The following is a 9630-nucleotide window of genomic DNA, read 5'->3' on the forward strand; positions in this document are numbered from 1 at the left end:
ATTAATATTAAAAGAAATGGGAAAAGAAACAAATGGGGGTAAATTTATGTATAACAAAGAAGTTCATGGTGGGAGGGGGGAGAACATCAATACACTGGAAGGGTAAAGAGGTCTGAGCCAGGAAATACTCAACTTTTACATGCTTTGAAATTGACTCAACGAGGGAAAAACAATCCAATTCATGGGGGCAGAGAATAGATTGTGCCCTATAGGGGAATAGAAGGGGTAACAAACGGACTGCTGGGGAGGGAAGCAATACAAGGAGGGGGCGGGGTGTTAATTTTAGAAAGACTACAGGGAAAATAAGGGGGGAGAATATAAGAAGGGAGGGGGTTAGATAGGGAAGTAAAATAAGGGTGGCAACTAGGGGGATTGATTAAAAACAAACATTAATATAGAAGGAAATAGTATAAGAAGAAAAGTCAGGACCAGGAGTAGAAATCAAAGTGCTGGGTAATACATAGCTAGTAATCATAACTCTGTGAATCGAATTAACTCACCCATAAAATGCAAGGGAATAGCAGAGTGGATTTGAATCCAAAACCCTACCCTATGCTGTCTATAAGAAACACACGAGGAAGGTAGATACTCATAAGGTGAAAGTAAGAGGGCAGAGCCAAATCTATTGGGCATCAATTGATAAGCAGGCAGGAGTTGCAATCGTGATATCCGATAAAGCCAAAGTAAAAATAAATCTAGTTAAAAGAGATAGGGAAGGTAATTACATCCTGATAAAAGGCAGTATAGACGATGAGGAAATATCAGTACTCAATATATATGCGGAGGAAATATCAGTACTCAACATGTATGCACCAAATTGCATAGCATCCAAATTTCTAAAGGTGAAACTTAGAGGAGCTCAAGGACAAAATAGATAGAAAAACTATACTAGTGAGAGACCTGAACCTTCCTCTATCCGAATTAGATAAACCAAAAAATAAGAAAGAGGGAAGAGAAGTGAATGAAATCTTAGAAAAATTAGTAGACATGTGGAGAAAAATAGGGATAAAAAAGGAATATACCTTTTTTTCTGTAGCACATGGTACATTGACAAAAATTGACCACGTATTAGGGCATAAAAACGTTGAAAACAAGTGCAAAAGAGCAAAAATAATAAATGCAATTTTCTCAGATCACAATGCAATGAAACTAATAATTAGTAAGGGAACATGGAGAGGTAAAATAAAAAATTAATTGGAAATTAAACGATACGATTCTCCAAAACCAGTTAAAGAACAAATCATAGAAACAACTTCATTGAACAAAATGACAATGATGAAACATCCTTTCAAAACCTATGGGTTATGCATCCAAAGCAGTACTCAGTGGGAAATTTATAACCTTGAGTTCATATATTAAAAAATTAAGAAGGGCAGAGGTTAATGAATTGGGCATGCAAATTAACAAATTAGAAAGTGAACAAATTAAAAATCCTCAGATGCAAACTAAATTAGAGATCCTAAAACTCAAAGGAGAAATTAATAAAATTGAAAGTCAAAGAACTATTTATTAAATAAGACTAGAAGCTGGGACTTTGAAAAAAAAACAAAATACACAAAGTACTAGTCAAATAAAAAAAAAAGAAATAAACCAAATTGACAATATCCAAAACGAAAAAGGTGACCTCACCTCTAATGAAGAGGACATTAAGGCAATCATTAAAAACTACTGTGCCCAATTATATGGCAATCTAGGTAATATGGATGAATACTTAACAAAAAAATAAATTGCCTAGACTAAAAGAGGAAGAAATAAATTACCTAAACAACTCCATATCAGAAAAAGAAATTGAACAAGCCATCAAAGAACTCCCTAAGAAAAAATCCCCAGGTCCAGATGGATTCACAAATGAATTCTATCAAACATTCAAAGAACAACTAATCCCAATCTTATACAAACTATTTGATAGAATAAGCCAAAAGGAGTTCTACCAAATTCATTTTACGACACAAACGTGGTACTGATCCCAAAGCCAGGCAGGTCAAAAACAAAACTATCGACCAATCTCTCCAATGAATATAAATGCAAAAATCTTAAATAGGATACTAGCAAAAAGACTCCAGCAAGTCATCATAAGGGTGATCCACTATTACCAGGCAGGATTCATGCTAGGAATGCCAGGATGGTTCAGTATTAGGAAAACCATCCACATAATTGACCATATTAACAAGCAAACTTACAAAAATCCCGATTATCTCAATAGATGCAGAAAAAGCCTTTGATAAAAATACAACACCCATTTCTATTAAAAACACTAGAAAGTATAGGAATAGAAGGGCCTTTCCTAAAAAAAATAAACTGTTTATATGTAAAATCATCAGCAAACATCATCTGCAATGGGGATAAACTAGAAGCCTTCCCAATAAGATCAGGAGTCAAACAAAAATGCCCATTATCACCTGTATTATTTAACATTGTAATAGAAACATTAGCAGTAGCAATTAGAGAAGAAAAAGAAATTGAAGGTATTAAAATTGGCAACGAGGAGACTAAGCTATCACTTTCTGGGGATGATATGATGGTTTACTTAAGGAATCCTAGAGAGTCAACCAAAAAGTTACTCAAAATAATCAACTTTAGCAAACTTGCAGGATACAAAATAAACCCACATTAGTCATCAGCATTTCTAAATATCTCTAACCCATTTCAGCAGCAAGAATTGGAGAAATTACATTTTAAATTACCCTAGACGATATAAAATACTTGGGAATCTATTTGCCGAGACAAAAATAGGAACTATATGAAGAAAACTACAAAATACTCTCCACACAGTTAAAAATAGATCTAATCAATTGGAAAAACATTTATTGCCCATGGGTGAGACGACCTAACATAATAAAAATGACAATCCTACTTATTTAGTGCCATACCCATTGAACTACCAAGACACTTTTTTACTGAATTAGAAAAAACCATAACTAAGTTCATTTGGAAGAACAAAAGATCCAGGATATCCAGGGAAATCATGAAAAAAAAATGCAATGGAAGGAGTACTTGCAATCCTTGATCTCAAATTATACTATAAAGCAGTGGTCATCAAAACAATTTGGTACTGGCTAAGAGACAGGAGGATCAGTGGAATAGACTTGGGGTAAGTGACCTCAGCAAGTCAGTCTATGACAAACCCAAAGACCCCAGCTTTTGGGACAAAAATCCATTATTTGATAAAAACTGCTGGGAAAATTGGAAGACAGTGTGGGAGAGATTAGGTTTGGATCAACACCTCACACCCTACACCAAGATAAATTCAGAATTGGTGAATGACTTGAACATAAAGAAGGAAACTATAAGTAAATTAGGTGAACACAGAATAGTATACAAGTCAGACCTTTGGGAAGGAAAAGATTTTAAAACCAAACAAGACTTAGTGTCACAAAATGTAAAAAAAAATTTTCTATGTCAAGTTTTTGTACAAACAAAACCAATGTAACTAAAATCAGAAGGGTAGCAACAAATAGGGAAACAATCTTCATAATATCTGACAAAGGTGTAATCACTCAAAATGAGCTAAATCAATTGTATAAAAAATCAAGCCATTCCCAAATTGATAAATGGGCAAGGGACATGAATAGGCAATTTTCAGATAAAGAAATCAAAATTATTAGTAACCACATGAAAAAGTGTTCTAAATCTCTTATAAGTGGAGAGATGCAAATTAAAACAACTATGAGGTATTACCTCACACCTAACAGATTGGCTAACATGACCACAAAGGAAAATAATGAATGCTGGCGGGGATGTGGCAAAGTAAGGACATTAATTCATTACTGGTGGAGTTGTGATTGATCCAACGATTCTGGAGGGCAATTTGGAACTATGCCCAAAGGGCACTAAAAGACTGTCTGCCGTTTGATCTAGCCATAGCACTGCTGGGTTTGTACCCCAAAGAGATAACAAGGAAAAAAACTTGTACAAGAATATTCATAGCTGTGCTCTTTGTGGTGGCAAAAAATTGGAAAATGAGGGGATGCCCTCCAATTGGGGAATGGCTGAATAAATTGTGGTATATGTTGGTGATAATACTTTTGTGCTTAAAGGAATAATAAAATGGAGGAATGCCATGGAGACTGGAACAACCTCCAGGAAGTGATGCAGAGCCAAAGGAGCAGAACCAGGAGAACATTGTACACAGAGACTGAAATGTGTAAACCTCAAAATTCCTTAGACTTATAAATGTTGGAAATTTCACCATTGGGATATTTCATACTTGGAAAATTTCTTACTGATAGTCTATTGGAATGGGAACCCCATTGGCATGGGAGGTTCCTTCTCTTCCCTTCTTAAGATTACTTTAGGACAGAAACCTTTTGCTGAACAATGGAAAGGACTTTGACCTATGCTTAAGCATAGAACAGGAATTTCTTTGAGTCATGATTGATTTTAGAATTGATACAATGGAGATACTTGGAATCTCCACCCTATTCAGTCCTAACAAGATTGAGTAAGGGCTGCAGCCTAGATCAAAATTTAATTATTCCAATCTCTACCCTACTCAGGTTAACAGGATTTAGAAAGGGCTGTAGCAAAGGAGCAAAGATTTAATCATTTGAAAATATGACCTTTAACAGACATGTGCAAAGCCTCTGGGCGGTCCTGGGTTAAGCTAGAGCCTCCATTGGCACAGGGAAATTGATGGACAATGATTGGTAGATGTGAGAACTGAGGGGAGGCAACTTGGATGGTTTCCTTAAAGATCAGGGGGGGGTCTGAAGACTCGGGGTGGGTGTGGAGGAGTTGATCGGAGTGGTGGCAGTGTACTCTGAGAAGCTTGCTCTGAAGGAAGCTGAAGGTGGGGGCCTCTGAGACTGTTTCTCCATTTTGGTCACGTGAGTAATAGGGACTGATCTCCTTTCTTTGCCCCAGCTATCTAAGGGCTTGGGCCTTTTGGCCCAGCCTAAACAGAAGGGGTATTTAAGCCCTATTCCTTTCTCTCCCTTTTTCTCTCTCTCTATCTCTAATTCCTTTCTTCCTCCTATTGTAATTAAACTCCATAAAAGATTGACTGCAAACTTGAGTTTTCATTTAGGAATTACATAGCTGAATTCCTTGGCGACCTTAAATTAATATATATCAGTCTTTTAAAGTGATTCCCTTGTAACAAATGGTGTGGTACAATCGAACATAATGGACTTCTCCATTAGTGTCAATACAATGTCCCTGAACAATCTGCAAGTATCTAGGAGAAAAAACACTATCCACAAGCAGAGTACAAACTGTGGGAGTAAAAACACTGAGGAAATGCAACTGCTTCACTTCAGGGCTTGAAGGCATATGACTGAGGAGAGACTCTAAATGAACACTCTAATGCAAATACCAACAACATGGAAATGGGTTCGCATCAAGGACACATGTGATACCCAGTGGAATTGTGTGTCGGCTATGGGAGAGGTGAGGAAAAGAAAATGATCTTTTTTTCCAAGGAATAATGTTTTAGAATGATTAAATAAAATAATGTTAAAAAAATAATTGCTGGCATCGTTTTTATAATCTAAAGTTTTTTGTGTATTGACATTGGGGCAAATGTTTCTTATATATTACTGCAAAATAAAAAAGTTAAAGAAAATCTTAATGTTGACATGTACTTCAAATACAAAAAGAGAAAAAATAAAACTGAAATGTTATATTGCACATGGAAGCAGAATAATAAATTTTAAAATCCAAAATATATATCTTATCATTGACAAACTATGACAGCTAAGGAAAGGTAGAATACAAAGGTTTCTTTCCAAAAAATGAAATCCATGCCCTTTAAACCTGGCCATGATCCATTGTGAGTGCAATGCAATGATTTTTACAAAGTAACAGTTTTTTATATAGAATCATAATACAACAGGTACTACACATTCTAAAAGTATCAGTATCCCCAAATTATAATTGCCCATTGAATGATAATGGCAAACAAACCCACTATCATATTTTACATGAGTTTGCTGTATGACATTTAAAGAAAAAAAGCCTTAGAAGCTAATGGATACTTATCACAAGTTTTTCAGGTGTAGCAATGTTTCAGCCTTGGCTGAGATCTTAAACTATTACTGCCATCATTATAAAAATGTGGCAGAGGAGTCTAGAAAAACCAAACCTCTGTACTATTGCTGTTGCATCTAAAAATGTTACCAAGAATCTGGAGATCATTCTGGTGAAAGGATAGTGAGGTGAGGCATTACAAATGAGAGATGCCCCACTTTTTGGACCCATCCAGGGTACCATACCCTGGGATCAACTTCCCAGCTCTTTTGGTATGAGACTAATGTCCCATCCATTCACATCTTTACAAATTCAGGAGGTGGGGATTATAATTGTACTTCACTTCAGCTACAAAAATGTACCTTGCCTCCTGTTACAAATAACTCGAAGGCAGGCAAAATGTTGAGAGTTGTCTAAAGACCCCTTAAAATCAATTTGAGATATTTAGCTCATTAAATTTACCAAAGGTTATTGTACAATTGTAATCAATTTTGATGAAGTCCATCCATCATCAATTTGACAAGTAACAAAACAAATGTAGAAAAAAAAGCTGTTTTTAAATGGGCTATAATTCAATAATATTTTGTTCAGTATAGTTATAGCGGAAAGGTAACAATAATTCAGTAGTTAAAACAGTAGATTAAACTGATTCAGTGTAACAGAATTGTATTGAATATATTAATACATGAACTTAAAACCAACTAAATTAAATCTTAATCAGTAATATACAATCAGAGACTCATAAAAAATAAATGGAATCTGAAAAGGCTTAAAATTTCACCTCCAGACTCCTTAAAGTTACTCCTCTCCATTCAGATCCCTCTTGTCAGTACTGTGATTTCCCATAGGGAGGGAGAACATGGGTTTTAGGAATCTCAAACTGGGCAGGCCTAAATGGCAAAGGGTTGTAGGAAGGTGAATTTCTCCCCTGAAATTTGGGCAAGTTAAGTGAACGGATCAGTGAACTCATGGATGCTAGAAGCTGTTTGAAATAGGCACGGTACTGTTCTTTTCATAGAGTACTCCCTGCTTTTTATTTTTACTTCCTGTTTGGAAGAGTAACAATCCCTTGCCATGTGGAGGCTAAGATATGGAGGAAATGTGGAGGAAAGAAAATCCCAGGTTTTTCCAGTTGGTTTGTGATTCCAAATACAGTGGCAGCTACTAGAGCCCTGGGGCTGGGGCTGGGTTGGGGGTCAGAGATCAGGAGCAGATTTGCTGGGGGCCTTGGACTGGGGCCAGGGCCTAATGAGTGATTAGCTCAAGAAGGTCAGGAATGAATAGCTCAGGCAACCCAGGACTCCCAGGATTGGCAGTAGTAGCAGGAGCAAGAAGCAGGTGGCTGGGATTTGTAACAGTTAAAATTTTGGAGAGACTGAGGTAGATAGAAATTAGTTTCTCTCTGCAAGGAATGTTATATTTTATGAGGTTTATTAAAGGTTGAAAATTTAAGAATATATAAGTAAGAAAAAACATGTGCCTAGGCCAGAGGCCTAGAGAAGACCTCACCTACATTATGGAAAGCCATGTCTGCCCCAAAATGGAAGTCCAAGAGAGAGAGAGAGCCCTGCCTACGGGGAAGACACTTTAAATAAAATTTTGTTCTTGTCCCAGGTGAGAATTCAGTGAGATTAGAGGACATTCTGGGAGCTAGCAAGGACTCCTGGGGAATGGAGTCCAGAGTTCAAATCTCAATTTTACAGATTTTGTAGCTGGAGAGAGTGAAGTCAGGAGCAGTAGTACCAGTGACAGCAATGAGAATCCGAGGAACATGGGCTCAAGCAGATGGGCAAGAAAAGCATCATCTCTTCACCAAGAGTCCCCCAGCTAGAAATAGCCCGGCCAGTAGGGAGAGCAACTGGTCGAAAGGAAAACAAACTGGCACTTTTTATACATGATCATTGGTAAGAGTGAATCAAACTTTCCTTGTTTATCAATAAGCAGCTTTTAAATTAATCAATCAATAATTTAAGTACTTCTACTTGAAACTAAATAAAAGAGTTGGCAGGTCACTTACTAGAGAAAGCTCACACCTCCAAAGGCTGCTGCCACACCCCAGTTGGGCAGTGCTAGGCAAATTGAAAGATTGGGATTGGTTCCCTTATAGTGGGGAAGGAACAGGAAGTGATGTGGAAAAAGGTTTATCAAACATCCTGAACTTCCTGTCCAAGAGACTGCTCCTTCAGTCTTCTCTTTTGGACTTTGGAGATACTGTGTTGGCTTTCTGGGTGAGTAGCCGGCCTTTCTTTCCTGGCTTCTGAATTGATTGCTTCCGGAGAGGCCTTCCTATCCTGAAGGTGGCTATGTTGGTCAAACTCTTGCTGTAGACACCACCGGATCCTCTGGTTGAAGATTATTGATCCCTGCTAGGGCTCACTTAGGGTGGTAAGCTAGACAAGTCTCTACCTTCTTACATCGATGAGGTGATTTTTTTTTTTGCTTGAATATATTTGTTATAAGGCAGGTAGGAGAACGAGAAAATACATTTGTTTATTCTAATGTTTGGTTACAGAAAATCATTTGGCTTGATGCAGACAATTATATTTTCGTAGACATTAGAATGTAATATGATAGTCCTCTTATACTTTTTATCTTATACTAGATACTTTTGTCAGTCTTCCTTTGATTACCAATATCAAACAATGCTTAAAGCAGGGAAGTATCTTGTTCACAAAGTTATTCATCACTGTCACGGAGAAGTATGTATTATAGCATCTGAATAAAATAGGGATTCCTTATGGATGGTGTGAAGTCATTTAGATCCTCCCTTTTGCAATTAATATTGTTCTGATTAGCCTCATAATACTACAAACTACTTAGTAAAATACATAGCTATTCAAAAGAGATTTAGCATTCCACAAATGAATAACCAACAGTATTGGATAAAGAATATCTATTCCACAGATTACATCATTCTATGTTAATCTGTGAATCTTCCCTTTAAGATTATCTAGATAGATGGTTTTGTTCCACAATTGAAAAGGCAGAGAAACACAGGGAAGGAAGGATACTTTTGACAAACAATATCGTGTTTTCAGTGATCTCAATTTGCACACTGAAATAAACATCCATCTGTTACTTGAAATTTAGAACTGCCCTATGAGGTAAGTCTGATGCATAATTATATTATTTTACAGAGGAAAAAATACGAGATTCATAGAGATCTAGAGCCTTGTTTGGGGTCACACAGTAAGTGAAAGTTGAGCTAAATCTATACTTCTATAAACTGCTAATTCAGAACTTTCTTTTGTGTCCTGATGCCTTTCTTGGGAAACTACTTTCTTTGACTTATTTTATTTTTTAGATGTGGCAGCCACATAGTTACTAAATAAATATCTATTAGTTGATTGATTAAGGCATTATGAGTAGAGCATGAATGCATTTGTTGATAGTATTTCTTTGAATATAAACACTGGCAAAAGAGCTCTCATGTGCCATGCCATTATGTAGTATATAATTTTTAAAAATCACAAATTCAAAATTACATACTTTGAAAATAAATGCTTTTTCCATAATGCTAAAATGTTTTCTATTTATTTTTTTACTTTTACCTAGTTAAAAATAACAAATAGCATGTTACTAATTTTTATTATAATTATTTTAATTTCAAAACATTTAAAATATTCCTTTTAAAGAGAGTTATATACCTTTTCCAAAACTTTA

The sequence above is a fragment of the Monodelphis domestica genome, chromosome 8 (genome assembly GCF_027887165.1).
Source record: "Monodelphis domestica isolate mMonDom1 chromosome 8, mMonDom1.pri, whole genome shotgun sequence".
Taxonomy (NCBI): Eukaryota; Metazoa; Chordata; class Mammalia; order Didelphimorphia; family Didelphidae; genus Monodelphis; species Monodelphis domestica.